Source organism: Chlamydotis macqueenii, chromosome 1 (genome assembly GCF_036417535.1).
Source record: "Chlamydotis macqueenii isolate bChlMac1 chromosome 1, bChlMac1.mat, whole genome shotgun sequence".
Classification (NCBI taxonomy): domain Eukaryota; kingdom Metazoa; phylum Chordata; class Aves; order Otidiformes; family Otididae; genus Chlamydotis; species Chlamydotis macqueenii.
The window spans coordinates 192,447,616-192,465,039 of NC_141556.1; the positions used below are offsets into that span (position 1 = coordinate 192,447,616).

Consider the following 17,424-nt stretch of genomic DNA (forward strand, 5'->3'; position numbering starts at 1 on the left):
GGACTTCGCCTGGGCTCCTCTCCACCCAGGAAGGGATCTTACTTGGTTGCTTCTCCCCCTGCTCTGTGCCTTGGCAACTGTAATTCTGAAAGCGAGTCTGTCCATGTAGATGTCTGCAGAGAGACAGATGGTGTCTGGAGATCCAAAGACTTGGTTTATGTTTCATGTGGTGCCATCTCATTTCTGCGTCTTGAGTCAAGTCCCCTTGCCTCTGCCATCTCCTTGCCTAGGCTTATTGCATCTGCTGCTCAGGACTGTCACAGGGCCCTGGGACATTCACTGCGTTTTCAGCTTGTTTTTACGTCGCTGCATATTGCAGATTTGGGCTAATCTGAGAACATCAAAGGTGTAGCCACAAGCAGAGTTCATGGAAGGCTCTGACCTTTCTATAGGTACGCATCATGTTTAATGCAATATAGCCCAGATCCTTAGTGCTTCCAAAGGCCAAGAAACTGTCAGAAAAACCGCTCGTAGATCATGACAACAGCATGAACGAGCGGGTTACATAACTGACAAGCTAGTCACATCTTGGTAGGCATAAAAACATTTTCTTGTCACCTAGCAATATGACAATGGATTTATACCTACTTCTTTCAAGTCTTGCTGCAAAACATGCTTTATCTGTGGATGCTCTTCCAGCAACAAAGTGTGTACTGTAGAAGGGCACGTGGCTCGGGATTCCTACCGTGAGGTCCCGACTCTGAGGGGGCAGATTGCCACTGTCAGCAGCACAACTCCTTTGAGGTATATCCACTTCCCTTCACAGCCCTGGCTGTGCATTCCCACGTACCGCTGAACCCAACCTCCACCGTGCGTTCTCTTCTGCGTCCGTTTAGCAAAGTGTCAGGATCTCTAGCACAGAGCAGGTTAACCAGTCCAGGATGGGTGTATCTGAGCAGGTTCTCAGCACCGCGAGGTGCTGTGCAGCGTGCAGTGCTCCTCATCACTGACACAGCAGTGGCCGGGGAGCGTTTTCATGCCAATCCTGGGCATAAGGTCTGATTCCTCCGCTACTGCAGACGTGACTGCATCTACACTAGGTCTTTTGGACATATAGAAAATGTCTATCACGTTCCTAGCAGACACTGCTGAAGCAGGAAATGCCTGAAATATCTATCTGGCCTTGCACCACACAATACCAGAGCCACGGCCGTCTGCAGCACGCTGAGATACGCATGTCCTCTGCTCATCCAGAACTGCTCCACGTTGTCTGTGCACATTACAGCTCAGCCTCTCCAGGGAAAGCTGTGTTTGCTGTTACATTTGCACACCAGCCAGCGCTTTGCTTTCTGGTCTATGAATGGTGCATCCAGAAATTGGCTGCTATGCTGGTATGCTTCAGAGAGGATAATGCCGTCCTTTTCCCTGCTGTTTATTGTTTACCAGAGGTGCCTAATTTCTGACAAACAAAAGAGATGGATTCCGGGCAATTTAGCAATAATCAAGAGCAGGATGAGCAGGATGGCTTTACAATATGCACAGCGCTGTGTGTAGGGCTCAACAAAGGGCTGCAACAGTGGGCAGCTTGCTGACACCGGGCCCTTACTGCTGCATTAGAGATAACAGCAACAAACCTGTCTGCCTTGCACATCGCAGTCAGAGAGCGCAGAAACCTCCGAACTAACAACAGAACAACCGAACTGGAAGCCTATGGCATTAAATACATGAAAGGGAAGCCTTAGGACTTTAAGAAGGAATTGAACAGGTGCTGCTCAAGGGACTATTTAAAAAACATTGACTAGTTTTGCCTACCAGCATAGCTCTGTCAAAGTCAACAGACATAAAAGTTTGTGCAGATGAAGTTTTCTCAGGTGCAGAAGAGCAGGGCAAGACTTTCCACTTTCATCAGTCGTCTGGCTCTGGCTCTGCCTCTTGGCACAGAAATTTTTCAGAGATCTTTTGGGGTTTCTTTTGTGATTTGATGGGCTTGCCTCTGACGTATGAAATGATGTGAGTGGAGCTGTATGACTGAGGCAAGGAAGCAATACTAGGCACAGTCAGGACGTGTGTGGCAGGGTTTATTTCATGCCAGTTCCATAACACGCAGCGTGCTCCCTACCTGCAGTGCAGCCCCAGGTGCTCATCTTCCAGGACCCAGGGGGAGAACTCGGGTGATCTATCCCTCAGTTGCATTAGACACACAGATCCGCACTGCGGATGCTCAGCATACAGACCGGGCTGCTGTTACTTACCACAGCATGTGAAGCATCCTGGCCCTCCTTCCCTCCACCATCCTCCTCCACTCCCATTCTGTAGTATCCCCCATCCCTCCCTCCTTAGAGACAGCCACCCCTCACTGGGGCAGATCAAGTGGAGTTGTGACGTGGACAGGGCAGTCAGGGCAATGCAGAAGAACAGTGGCAAGAAAGGGAAGATGTTACAATGAAGTAAATACTCTGCACCCTCTAGCCCTCTTGTTACTCCTGTCGGGCTATAAAGTAAACTCTTTCAGCTAATTCGTCTTAGTCCGAGGTACAAGGTGCATGAAGGGATAGCCTGAACGCAGCAGAGAAACCTCTAATACCTAGTCTGCACTGGTGCAATGTTAGTGGAGTGGGTAGAGTTCATTGAGCAAATGTAGATGTTTAAACTGTAGGTGTCCATTTGTGAGTTAGTCACCTTGGGATGCCGTTTTAAGTCAGCAAGAAATAGGCACTTTTGGCATATGATAGAAATTTACACTCAGTTGAGCTAAATTGTGCCTTGTGAGCTCCTGCTGCTGCCCGCTGACAATACGGGGAGTCGGGCACAACTAGCTCAGAGGCAAATAAATGTCTGTACGGCACACGACAAATGATGGGCAAGATAAATCACATTTCGTATAGCTTTGTTTTGACACAGGGATGCCACACGCTACGGGGCTGCTGGGAGCAGGGCTTCACAGGGTGCCTGGTGGGGCACGCTCTGGCACATAATGCAGAGGCCAGGGAGTCAGATTCAGAGGAGGAACAGAGAGACACAGTAACAGACACAGCAAAACCCTTCGGGAACGTGGCTGCTGAAGCAACCATGACTTCATTAGACTTGCTCAAGATGCCCTCTAACCTAGACCTTTCACCTCATTTAATGGTTTCTTGGCCTCAATCCCTTATAATTCTGAAATGAAAAAAAAAAAATCTCTTTTGACTCCTGTTTTCAAGCCAAGGCTGTTTGATTTGGAACACTGCATTGAAGTCTGTGCTACTGATTGAATTCAGGTTTATTATATTTTCCCCTTTGAAACATGCTACAGTAAAAAAAAAAAAATCTGTACACTTTGTCGTTTTTCATGTAACCCCCTCCCCTCCTTTTTTTTTTTTTTTCAATCTTAGCAAATGCTCAGTCTTTTCCACTTCAATAGCTTGAAATTCTCCCCTGGGAGCCCTAAGCTCTTTAAATATTTTTAGGTTGCCAGCTTTCTTATGTTCTCTCTCCAGGAAGCCAATTTTGTTTCTAAGCTCTTGAGAGTAGTCCAGCTTCATCTTTTGCGCACTCACTGCATCACAATAAAATGCTGCCTAATTGCTGCCTCAGCTGAGTCCCAAAGGTGCTGGAGTTTGTCTCTAGGCTACAGTTGTGGACAATAAACTCTTCTCAGACTGGAGTTAAGCCTTTTTATTATTTAAATCTGAGTCATGTAAAATTAGTTTACTACCAAGTAACCCACAAAGATCTAGTATGGAAAGAAACTCCCACATATTGTTCTCCAGCACGATGAGAGAATGACCAGATATAAAGATTTGCAAGCAACTCGTAATACAAGATGGAATAGAAAGACGAACATTTAATTCAGCCAAAAAGACATGAGAATGTTTCCGTGAGCCTAGGAGTTACTCTCAGACCTTGGCTGTTTGGTGTTCTTTAGCTTCAAATTGAAACTGGCAGTATGAAAAATGCCTTTTTTTTTTTTTCCCCTCTAGCTTATCCATAACTTAAAATACCTATGAAAGAGGAAAGGCAGCTGTAGATAACAAATGCCAGATGAGGAAGAGTTTTCTGTTCTCAGTTCAGCACAACAGCCAGAGGATTCAGTGAGCATTTTGCTAGAAAATAATCAAGAATATAATAAAGCTGGGTGGCCGCACCTCTATCAAGCTTGAGAAGACCTCTGCAACAAGGTACAAATGGACAATACAGGGAGTGAGAATTAACAAATCCTCTTTTTCTCACCAGGATCATATTCAGCCATCCTCAATAGCAGAAGAAGACACCAGAAGCAGAAGTACACTGCATACACAGTCATTTTCTCCCTTCATGTTCCCTTTTTTAACCTGTATTTTAGAATCGTAGAATCATAGAATGGTTAGGGTTGGAAGGGACCTTCAAAGGCCATTTAGTCCAACCCCCCTGCAAGCAGCAGGGAAATCCCTGACTAGATCAGGTTGCTCAGAGCCCTGTCCAACCTGGCCTTGAACATTTCCAGGGATGGGGCATCCACCACCTCTCCGGGCAACCTGAACCTGTGTTCCACCACCCTCAGTGTAAAAAATTTTTTCCTAATATCTAATCTAAATCTACCTCCCTCTATTTTAAAACCATTACCCCTAGTCCTGTTGCAACAGGCCCTATTGAACAGTCTCTCCCCATCTTTCTTGTAGGCCCCCTTTAGTTACTGAAAGACCGCTATAAGGTCTCCCCGGAGCCTCCTCTTCTCCAGGCTGAACAGCCCCAACTCTCCCAGCCTGTCCTAAAAGGAGAGGTGCTCCAGCCCTCTGATCATCTTTGTGGCCCTCCTCTGGACCCTCTCCAACTGGTCCATGTCCTTCTTACTTCTTTTAAACTGCTTACATTTCTGTTGTAAAATATGGCTTCCAATGATAGTGCATACTCCACAGACAATAGAGTATAAAGACTTATTCATCATTTTTTGAGACTAATTCCTTAAGACAACACTTCCTTTGGCTGCGTTTGGTGCTGTGTGCCCAAATCCACAGTCTTAATTAGGCAAAAAAGAAGCTGGAAGAGGCCTAGATGTTCTCAAAATGGTTAGACTGTCCTTTAATTGGAAAAGGTCAGACATGATAGCAGAGATCTACCACAATCTTTGCGGTGGTGTTGGCAGCACACGTGCAACCTGGGACACTCGTGAGTGAGGACAGCACACATCCACGTCAGGGTGAGCCGATTCAAATGGCTCTTCGTACGGCTTCTGTCATCAGCACAGAGTGCGTGCACAACAGGCAGATGGATCCATCTGCAGGAACTGCAAGGAGACGGTTAACTACACACGGTACACTCACTGTGCAGAGATCTCTCCTGTGGTTGGGGTCTCTCATTCCTCATTTAGATTTGTCTTGATCACTTCTTGAGTATGTAATGGCAGACACGGCGTGGACCGCAGAACCTTCATTACTAATGGTGACGCATAAGACAGGAAGGATGCACAGGTCTGAAGTCGATTTTGTCAGGCAGCACTTAGAAAAGCTAGGATGCAGTTTCAGCCTTATTCAGATCAATGGGAACTTTGCCACTGATGTCAGTGGGACGAAGACTTCACTCCACATGTCTGCCTGTAATCTGAGAACATGTATTCTGCAAGTCCTGGAGACTGAATGAAAATGGGACCCCACAGAGCTCATCTTAGATTCGTTGTTTGAAATAAAACTCCGTGGATTCTTTGTGCCCTTTTTAGTTATCTGTAAAACAAGTATGATAATGCTTTGAGTGCTAAACAATACAAGGTGTGTAGGAAGACATAATATCTTTTATTAGGCCAACTGGTATAGTTGGGGAAAAACAGACAAGCTTTCAGGCTTGTCTGAAATGCTTTGAGATGCTCTGATGAAAGGTGTTTGAGCTGTGCAAGGGATCATTAAATTACATTCTTCCTCTCTCTGGAAATCATTTAGTGATATTTCAAAGGAAAGATGGTGTACAGAAATAACTGATTTCTATTGCAAGTGCTGTCTGGAGCTAAATATCTTCCTTCCTCTCTCTTTATGAACTAATCTAAAGAAAAATATGATTTAAATTAATATGTTAAGAATAATTTTGTGGTATAATGTATAGTTTTGTGAAATGTTCTGTGTTAAGGGTAACTCACAAGAGCCTTAGGCATATTTCAGTACACACAAACAAAAGAGCTGGATTTCTGTTTAATGCTTTGTGGAAATTATGAAGATATCACTGTAAAGAAATTAGAAAGCATGGAAGCTCTGTGAAAACAGCTAGTGAAAAAAAAAAGGCAGCTATGAGTCAAAAACTACATTACACTTGTAAACACCACTTAACAAGTCCCCAGATTTTCACTATCACGTGAGGGCATCATGCCTTCGAAAGCTGTGAACCAGTTAGTGTCCACAAAAGAGTGACAGAAACAACCAAACTCTTAACCTCCTCCTTTCCCCGACTTAATCAGGAAGGACAGGACGAACTGGGAGTGCTCACTCAAAGTTAGCCAGGAGTGACAGACCAACAGCATTATGGTATTGCCGCTGAGAGTGCAGGAAGAAGTACCAGTGCCATCATGGAGGCAGGGGGCCACCAAACTTACTGGGGGCCATGAGGGGTAGGTGAGGGAAGGTGTTGGTCTGGTTACTTTCTAAATGCCAGCAGTGATGAAGGAAGAGGAAGTCTCAGGGCTCCAGGGTCACCTTGTCTTACAACGTCCATTGCAGCGTGATGGATGCACTATCCAGGAACAGGCCAAGTCAGCCACAGGTCAGGGGCTGGAGGGGTGTCTCTCTGGGGGTAAGAAAGACACTCCTCCTCCCCTCTTCCAGTCCCAAGATTGTAACTCCACTTACACTTTGTTCAAATGGTTTAATTGTACATACATCCTACTAGTATCACTTTACTAGTACTGTAGTTCAGTGTCAAGGCACAACTGATGTCAAAACCAGAGAAAACTGGGGAGGATCTTTAAATATGTAAAAAATAGTTGCAAAGAAGGATGAAATAAACTGTTGTTTATGTCTATTAGAACAACAAGCAATGGGGATAAATTGCAGCAAAGGAGATTTACATTAAACCACTAGACAACTGTCCAGGATTAAGAAAAATTAAGCATTGGTATAGACTGCCTACAGAAACAGAGAAACTTTCACCACTGGTACGTGTCAAAATGGTTTAAATAAGCAACACCAAAAGTTTTACTAGTGACGATTGTCCACTGAAGCGGAGAATAGAATTGGAGATTGGTCTGAGAAAGGTTGCAATGTGTGACCAGGTTTTCCCAAATGTATTCTTTTTTTTGTCCCCCTGGAAGATGTTGTTGAAGATTTTCTGTTTGTGTGAGATTTTGAGATGCATGCCTCTGAAAATATTTGTCTAAGACTGGGGGAGCCATTTATCTTCTGAAGTGCCCATTCCTCTCCACTGATCACAGATGCAGTCACAGATGACTGGCTTGGTGTGGACACCTACTTACGGAATCCGTAAAGTCAGATGAGACAATTCCCATCCTTAATGACAAATCGTGTCCTTTCTAATATAATCCTAAATCCTCAACTCTCCATTATTCATTCCAACTATAATTACTTGTGCACGTATAAGGTGGCACCCATAACACGTAATCATAATGTTATTTATGGTCCTGTATTAGTAATGTTATCACATTATACTTAGATGCCATATGGTGCAATGAAGAATGTAATTAAATTTTCCTATGCAATAGATGGAAAGCTTCTACAAGACAATTAATAGAATCTATTCCACTTTTGCATGCCATTCCTACTAAGAATATCACTGCAGTGTGTGGTGTCTCAGGAAGGAGAATTTTATTTTTAGATCTGAGAGCCAGCCAAAGCCCTGCTGAGTTGCAGGTAGACCTGCTAACTGGGAATGTAAGAGGCTTTATTTCAGCAGTGTGTATGAAACACTAAGGTGCTTCTGATATCTGATATCAACCGCTTCTGTTTGCAAAGTCTGTATACAATTAACATAGGTCCTCAAATAATCTGTATGCACTTATGTGTTTATATTGTACTCATTCCACCACAGGACTAAAACTAGGCACTTAAGACATGTCTACATTATGTTCTACACTGGGGTCAAGCCTGAGCACCTAGTTGTCCCCTCTGCTTAATTGTTAGCTCTCTCCTTAGGGACCTGCTTATGTACATCCCATGCATTTAAGACATGGCATGGATCCTGGGTAGTTCACTCTTGGGTTTCCCTCCCTAATGGCAATAAGGCCAAGAACATTATATTTGGCTCCTTCAGACCCACATTAGGCTTTCAACACTACTCCCATAGGTTCTGCAGTCTTGCAAGTGCAGAGAGGGGACAGCACAAGACGCACATAAGAGAACCAGGGTATAGGGCTAGGTGACATGGACAAAGCAGTCTGTCATAGCCCTAAGCAGCTTGGGTGTGAGACAGGATGCTCCACTGAGCCTTGGCATGGAAAACTGGTCCCCTTTTTGTGGATACACTCTTTGGAGCCACTTGCAAATAATGGCACAGGGAGTCTGCCCATATCAGCCAGCACTGCACTGAACAGTGGTGCTGGAGGCTGCTTTCATAATGTAGAAAGATCGCAAGGAGTGTCCCAGTAGGAGAGGGATTTTGGGGTATTTCAGCAAAACAGAAACCCATAATACAAAAGGCAAAGGTGACCAGGAGAAACACCACAGGAGGCTCCGGGAAGACCTTATTGTGGCCTTTCAGTTTTTAAAGGCAGCCTATAAGAAAGATGGGGACAAACTTTTCAGCAGGGCCTGTGGTGATAGGACAAGGGGTAATGGTTCTAAGCTAAAAGAGTGTAGATTTAGACTGGACATAAGGAAGAAATTTTTTACAATGAGGGTGGTGGAACACTGGAACAGATTGCCCAGAGAGGTGGTGGATGCCCCATCTCTGGAAACATTCAAGGTCATCCTGGACGGGGCTCTGAGCAACCTGATCTGGTTGAAGATGCCCCTGCTCCTTGCAGGGGGACTTGGACTTGGACCTTTAAAGGTCCCTTCCAATCATGCTTTCCAATCATAGGATCATTCTATGATTCTGTGATCTCTAAAAACTGTAGAATATTATTCTACTATGCTTTTTGGAACTGTTTTTTTTAATAACCTTTTTTTTTTCTTTTGTAACCTGTAATCATGGGAACCCCAATCTTACATCTTCTTACGCACAAGCACTGTCATCTACATGTATTTCTCCACTGTAAAAGGATGGGAAGAATTAAGGCTCTATACTGGTTTGGGCTGCGATAGAGTGAATTTTCTTCATAGCAGCTAGTACGGGGTTATGTTTTGGATTTGTGCTGAAAACAGCACTGATAACACAGGGATGTTTCAGTGACTGCTAAGCAGTGCTTATGCAGCGTCAAGGCCTCTTCTGCCTCTCACTGCACCCCACCAGCGAGTGGGCTGGGGGTGCACAAGAAGCTGGAAGGGCACACAGCTGGGACAGCTGACCCTAGATGACCAAAGGGATATTCCGCACCATATGATGCCATGCTCAGCATAGAAACTGGGGGAAGAAGAAGAAGGCGGAGATGTTTGGAGTGATGGCATTTGTCTTCCCAAGTAACTGTTCTGCGTGATGGAGCCCTGCTTTCCTGGAGATGGCTGAACACCGGTCTGCTGACAGGAAGTAGTGAATGAATTCCTTGTTTTTTGCTTGCATGTGCGGCTTTTGCTTTACCAATTAAACTGTCTTTATCTCAACCCATGAGTTTTTGCACTTCTACTCTCCCAATTCTCCCCTCCATCCCACTGGGTGGGGAGTGAGAGAGCAGCAGTTGGGGGCTGAGCTGCTTACCGGGGTTAAACCACGACAGACTAATTTTGTAACTTCACTACATTTAAAAGTGCATTGAGCATGAAAACTAAACACAACACTTTCCCTCCCCTCTCCTTTTTTTTTCCTTTTAAGGTGGTAAGAAAAATTGTTTGAATGAGGAAATGCACACAAGAAGACGATAGCACATACATGTTTAGCTCCAGGTCAGCATATGAAGTTTAGCTTCAGTTATGCTTCCTTCTTCACGGAGAAGGACCAGAAGGAGGTGAGTAATTCATCTAAAAGAAGTAGGTCGAGCCAGGTCGAGGTATGGAAGGTCACAGGTAAATACCATGAACCAATCTTTTCACAGGTTATTAAGAAGCCTACCTGATGACTACCGAACTTTGAAAAGCAGCACAAGATGCCGTGTAAAAATTAATAACTATTAAAGACTATTAACAGTTCTCTCACCTCATTGGGTTTGTGGCCAGCATTCCTAATACATGCTTATTCTAAAAGAATACTGTTTTAAAATAGGATAGTTAATTCTATAAAAACATGAAATATCTTAACTGCCAGAGACCTGCAAAGTCTCCTAGTGGTGCTCACTAGTGGCACCAAATCTCTCTGAACAGGAATGGCTTTTAATGATCAGAAAATGAAGTTTTAGTCCATCATGTGTGCAGCTGACTGTGAGTGGTTTTCCAGGTTAGTACTCATGGCAACTGAACCTAGCTTGCTGCAGTCTGCATTCCTCTGTGTACAAGGAGCAGCCGCGTAGCCTGTAGGTGGGATTCAGCTGGCCAAATGCAGATATTTCACATCTAATATGAATATCTCATACAGTTCATATGAAGCACCATCCAAAAGACCAGATTTTTCAATGATTTTGAAAAGAATCTAAGGCAATTAGCTCATGTGCAGATGTCCGCACTGTAAACCATTCAAGTTGAATAAATTGCATCCAGTGTGTCTGTTGAAACATTAGCAGCTCTTGGTGGGGAATGCTATGCAAACTTGATTGCATGTTAGTGTCAACACCATGCTTTTAGGTTTATTTAAAAAGTTTAGCTTACCTTTTCATGGTACATTTTTAAACCCTGTGAGTTATTTTGTTTAAATTATGACCATTTTTACATGGATAACAGCGGTATAAAGCTAGATTATCTCTTTCTTACAGTGATGCAAATCATGATAAACTACCCTGGTATCTGTGGAACTGTAATGGTATAAATATCACATACTCGAACAGAATGATGCTTAGACACAAGACTAATCTCCTCAACTCACATCCCAAAGCTGAATCTATCTTTCTGTTGGTGGCACACTTGGCAAACAGGTCGCTGAGTTCAACAACTCATTTCTATCTCTTGCTAAAGCTCATAACTTCCTCAGGTACGCAGGCTTAACCGTTTACAAGGTCACGTGATAAACCAGAACAGCAATGATCTAGGTTAAAAGTAACACCTTCTTGCTCAGGCTTCCTTCTAACCCAGATTATTTCACCAACCTAGTTGACAGTGCCACCACATCAACAGCTGTACTAGCAGAAACGACAGAGTGATACTCAAAAGCAGAGGGCAAGAACGAGCACTGAGGGGTGCAGAGCAGTTAAGTCAGTTTTGTTGCCAAGGAAAAGATGCAAAGAATAGCACACAACAGCATTCGAAGTTGAAGAGGCTCCTGCAGATGATAATTCAGAGGAGAAGCCTAACTAACATAGTCTGAATTGCTCCCTGGAGGAGCCTCTCAACTATGCAAGGCATCTAGGGAGACAAGTCTCCTAATTTAGGCATCTAAGTTAGATGTTTAAATGTAGGCAGTGAATATTCTCCCCAAGAATGTGAATGGGATATTACAATAATTTAAAATATGTTTAACCAAAGCTGTGATACCAATGTCTGTTATTTTATGAGATACTGTTCTTTGTTCCACTGACCCTTGACTGACACAATGTTTCTCATTTATTAGATAAATGAACAACATTAACAAAATGCACATCATCCAAATGCAGTCCAAATTGTGACGTTAAAAAAAGATTCCCAATTTGACCCTCAAAATATGAACCGGATTAAGTTGTTCACGTGGAAACAACTGCATGTTCCCTATAGTAATCACATTAGGGGACCAGAAATGGAAAAGAGATTCTTTGTAAGGATCACCAGCGTATCTTATTTAACTTTCTTGCTCTCCTTAAACATTTTTTTAAAGTTTTCAATTAGGAACTTTGGCTAAATGTTCATCTGTAATTACATCTTGCCATTTACTACACTGCTCCCACCTACTCGGAACTTCTTACACATTCAGTGATGGGGGTTTACAAAGTTATCGATAAATGACAGAAGTTGTTCTTTCAGTGCAGATGCATGGCCTCCAGTGTGCTTACCTCCTGCCCTCCTGCCCTGCAGAATCTTGATATTTAGGCACACACTGGAACACCAATTTTCAGTCCATCTTTCTCCAGCACAGCCACCTTCGTCGCCATTGATCACAGCACTATGCCAAGGACTGTTCGAGACAGTCTTGGAAAGGATTACTGATACGTTAAAGAACATTCTTTAAATACAGCCATCTTCTGTTCTGGATGAATGTGTTTACAGGAGCGGACTGTGAAAGGCAATTCATCTTCTAATATCTCACACTGCAGAACTGGAACTAACATGCCTAAGAAATCAAAAACGCTGGGCAAGCCATTAATATGTATTTGACTGTGCTTTGTTTATTCTAGTGGTTTGGGCATCTAAACAGTGTGTGCAGAGAGCTGCCCAACAGCTCCCTTATTTGAAACGGCAACTTTTAAGTCAGAGAAATATCTACAGGGGAATGAGAATAATAGACACCAGCATGACTTAAAATTAATGTCTGTGCCTGAGTTAACAGGCTCAATTGATGTAATTGTTTGGTTCAAACTATCACAGCCTAGTATGCTATGGTTTTGTATCCATTTCCACTTAGCCCTCATCACTTCAATAAAGCTGCTGCCTCTGGGTTATTCATGGTATTGCAACCACGCACAGAAGTAGGTGCTGCAAGCAGCACTAAGTGTGGAGCTGTCAGTCACTTCATGCCTGCAGACTGGGCAACTTGTCACCAGGTGAAATACTTAACAGCTAAGTTCTGTGTACCTTGTGCTCAGCAGAGCACCAGCTGAGCCCATCTTTTCTGCCATGCTACTTACTATGAAACTAAAAAGAACTCGAGTACCGTTAAGACCCCCACCCTTTTGCAAAAGCAGTGGAAATTGGCAAATGAGGTTCAAAATTACTGCAGTGGGACAGACAGCGTGCAACTCCAGAAGTGTCACATCTTAGCAAAGCAGACTAAAATTCACACTACCACGAAAGAGTTATACCACCAAATGTTTTTTTTGCTTAATTGTGTGTCACAGGAGATTTCCTCTCATTTGTCAACCCCAGCAGACAGACTAAGGGAACTTTGCCACTTGATACTCTCTAGTGGTCTCCCACACGACTGAGATGATGTGAATAAACTTTTCTTTCCCTGTCCTGGCTTTCACTTAGCAGTTGCTAACACACAGCTCCCCAGGCTTGTCTCTACTTTCTTGGGGGTTTCTGCTCAAGTCTTCCTCTCTCTGTTTTGACTGCTGCAAGTTATCTTCTTATTCCTTCTCCAAAAAGTAATCCTCCAACATATGCAAAATGCTTCTGCATGTTAAGTATACACAGAAGGCAAACACAATATCCTAGTTGTTGTTAATTCTTCTAATTCCTGTCCACAGACTCAAAGCAGAACTGTTTTTTTCAACCTACTGTGGGCTTGCTTGTACCCATCTCAAAGATCTGTCTTCTCTTCTACCTGTATTTTCCATTAATCTGGCATTGGCTTGTTCTTCATCATTTTAATCAACCTAATCACAACTGCCATGACAGCTTTCTCTCTCTATGGCTCTAACAATGCAACAAACATATTAGGTGTGGCTCCTCTCACCTACCTTTAGGCATTTATGGTGCAAACACTTATATTTATGCTGATCGTGCAGGTTCATCAAGATCCAGGAGGCCTGCATGGATGGACAAGGAGCTCCTGGACCAACTCAAAAACAAAAAGGAGGCCTACAGAGGGTGGAAACAAGGGCAGGCAGCCTGAGAGGAACAAAGAGAAATTGTCTGAGCAGCCAGGAGTCAGGTTAGGAAAGCCAAATCCCTGACAGAATTAAATCTGGCCAGGGACATCAAGGACAACAAGAAAAGCTTCTATAGGTATGTCAGGGATAAAAGGAAGACCAGGGAAAATGTGGACCCTCTCTGGAAGGAGACAGGAGACCTGGTTATGCAGGACATGGAGAAGGCTGAGGTACTCAATTACTTCTTTGCCTCAGTCTTCACCGGCGAGGGCTCTAGCCACGTCGCCCAAGTCACAGAAGGCAAAGGCAGGGACAGGGAGAATGAAGAACTGCTCACTTTAGCAGAAGATCAGGTTCAAGACTGTCTAAGGTTTCTGAAGGTGCACAAGTCCATGGGACCTGATGAGATGCATCCGTGAGTCCTGAGGGAACTGGCGGATGAAGTTGCCAAGATACTGATCATCATATCTGAGAAGTCGTAGCAGTCTGGTGAAGTCCCCACTGGCTGGAAAAGGGTAAACATAACTCCCATTTCTAAAAAGGGAAACAAGGAAGACCCAGGGCATTACAGGCCAGTCACTCTCACCTCTGTGCCTGGCAAGATCATGGAACAGATCCTCCTGGAAAATATACTAAGGCCCATGGAAAATAAGGAGGTGATTGGTGACAGCCAAGATGGCTTCACTAAGGGCAAATCATGCGTGACAATTTTGGTGGCCTTCTACAATAGGGTTACAGCATTGGTAGATAAGGGATGAGCAACAGACATCATCTGTCTGGACTTGTGCAAAGCATTTGACACTGTCCCACATGACATCCTTGTCTCTAAACTGGAAAGACATGGATTTAATGGACGGACCACTTGGTGAGTAAGGAATTGGCTGGATGGTCGCACTCAAACAGTTGCAGTCAATGGCTCATTGTCCAGGTGCAGACTGGAGATGAGTGGCATTCTCCAGGGGTCACTATTGGGACCAGCACTGTTTAACATCTTTGTCAGTGATGTGGACAGTGGGATAGAGTGCACCCTCAGCAAGTTTGCTGACGACGCCAAGCTGTGTGGTGCAGTCAATACGCTGGAGGGAAGGGATGCGATCCAGAGGGACCTTGACAGGCTGGAGACATAGACCAATGCAAACCTCATGAGGTTCAACAAAGCCAAGTACAAGGTCCTACATATGGGTCATGGCAATCCCAAGCACAAATACAGGCTGGGCGGAGAATGGATTGAGAGCAGCCCTGAGGAGAAGGATTTGGGGCTGCTGGGGAACGATAAGCTCAACATGAGCCAGCAACGTGTGCTTGCAACACAGAAAGCCAACCGCATCCTGGGCTACATCAAAAGAAGCGTGGTCAGTAGGGTGAGGGATGGGATTCTCCCCCTCTACTCTGCCCTGGTGAGACCCCACCTGCAGTACTGTGTCCAGCTCTGCAGCCCCCAACAGAAGAAGGATGTGGCCCATTGGAGAGAATCCAGATGAGGGCCACAAAGATGATGAGAGGGCTGGAGCACCTCTCCTGTGAGCACAGGCTGAGAGAGTTCGGGCTGTTCAGCCTGGAGAAGAGAAGACTCCAGGGAGACCTTATAGCGGTCTTCCAGTACCTAAAGGGGGCTTATAGGAAAAACGGGGAGAAACTCTTTAGCAGGACCTGTTGTGATAGGACAAGGGGTAATGGTTTTAAACTAAAAAAGTGTAGATTTAGATTAGACATAAGGAAGACACTTTTTACTGTGAGGGTTGTAGAATACTGGAACAGGTTGCCCAGAGAGGTGGTGGATACCCCATCCCTGCAAACATTCAAGGCCAGGTTGGACAGGACTCTGAGCAACCTCATCTGCTTGGAGATGTCCCTGCTGCTTGCAGGGGGGTTGGACTAGATGACCTTTAAAGGTCCCTTCCAACCCATACTATTCTATGATTCTATGATCATCTAAGTCTCCTATGAGCACTGGAAAAAATTAAACACATTCAGGGCACGGTCCAACTCGGTCAAAGTGGAAATTGTATCCCTGAAGTACCTAGCTCTCTTTCTCTACCATGAAAAAAAACTTATAGGAATGCTCATCAGAGGCAAAGGTCTACAAGACAGATGTCTACATTTGACCAGATAAATAAACACATCCGTGTCCATTCCTGCTCCCAGTGTCTGGCTTAACTGAAAACTCATTTGTAAATGAACTGCTTTCCCTTGAACTGTTCTCTAGCAACAATTCACAGCATTTTGAGATATACCTTGTGTCAAAGATGTTGACTAAATCCTTCTGTGTCACCACTCCATCACAATTTCTCAAGATTCAGACTCTGAGGTTCATTCCTAGGAGAGAAATCATGGATGTGTCACACTGATAAAGATCATACTCAGAAGAACAATTACTATGTGTGTATGAAAATTAACATTGTGTGTCTACTGATGCCTTTACTGAGTTGTGCATAACTTCCCTTGGAAGGTTAATGCTCATGAATAGGTAACATGTATCTTCTTTTCCCTATTGCTTCCCTATTGTTTTTCTCCTTCCATTATTACCACATTTCTGAACGTAGCCTGTAAGACCTTTGGTAAAGAATTATGTTTGCATGTGAGCGTTAAAGATTATTATGAAGGCAAGATAATTCCTGTAGTCTAGTTAAATATAATTGCAAGGGGAAGGGAAGACAAAAGCAAAGGGCAGTTCATAATTCATAGAGATCTCGTATGTTTTCAGCCTTCTCCTGCAGGACTTTGTGTGTGGGAAGAGGTTACAAATGAGGCTCTGTGCTCCTTTGTGCTAAAAGTCTGTGCCAGCCATCTGAGTTAGACACTGTCTATGGAATTTATAGAATGATAGCCAAATCAATTCAGAAACCAGTTTTGTTAATCTGACACAGGCCCTAAGAGTGGATAGCTTTAAACTTATCTGACAGTGTCTGCAATTACTCTAGCTGAAGAGACACTTTTGAACCAAATCAAATGTTCATGGCAAAAGAGTTACATTAATTTATATCAGCTTCTGATTGAACTGACTAAAATAAATCAGAGAGAGAGGGCACGCAATCAGCTCTGCTGGCAGATTTGCAGATCGCTGGAAAGGGGCATAAGTCTCTGGGGCTTGGCTGTGAGTAATGCTCTCCTCCACCAGCACAGCTGGAGCCCGCCTAACCACAGCCGCTGACACCCGCCAACATCATGTCTTACCCAGAACTGCTAGGTTTATAGCCTCTATCAAAAAAAAAAGAAAAAAGATTTAAGCCGTGAGAATATACCCATAGTAGAACAAGTTTCAGTGGCTTAAAACGTCACACCCCTTCCCAGCAATTTCTTACCTTCTCTTTGCCTGAGATTACTGCCTCACAGCAGAGTTGGGGAAATGAAACACATGTGCTAGCCCCAGCCGCTTCAATACAAGGTCCAACAAATTAGCTTAAACTCCTACTAAAGATGACCCTGATGTCATCTTTTGTATTAAAACGGATTAGAAACATTAGTGTTTTCCAGTCCAGGGACTGTTGTGTTGCAGGAACCTTCGGTAAGCAGGCAGAATAGATGGTCAGGGAAGCAGTATTTTTTGCATCACTCCAGACAGATTTGCTGGAGCTTGTCTGACTGCGGTGATAGGAAAGGCTATGAAATTTCCCACTCACGGCTACCATTCTTTTGCCTTACTAACAAGTCTATGAGCTTCTGATTGTCTGGCTGGACTAGATGACCTCCTG

At 44.0% G+C, this 17,424-nt stretch overlaps 1 long non-coding RNA gene across 2 annotated transcripts in view; it reads right to left on the reverse strand.

Moving 5' to 3' along the window:
• LOC147602369 (uncharacterized) overlaps positions 1-17,424 on the reverse strand; it is a 53,521-nt gene that overhangs the window by 33,753 nt on the left and 2,344 nt on the right. For both annotated transcript variants that reach the window (XR_015261695.1, XR_015261696.1), the window contains exon 2: positions 15,967-16,048. This is a non-coding gene — a long non-coding RNA (uncharacterized LOC147602369). The remainder of the gene's footprint in view (positions 1-15,966; positions 16,049-17,424) is intronic.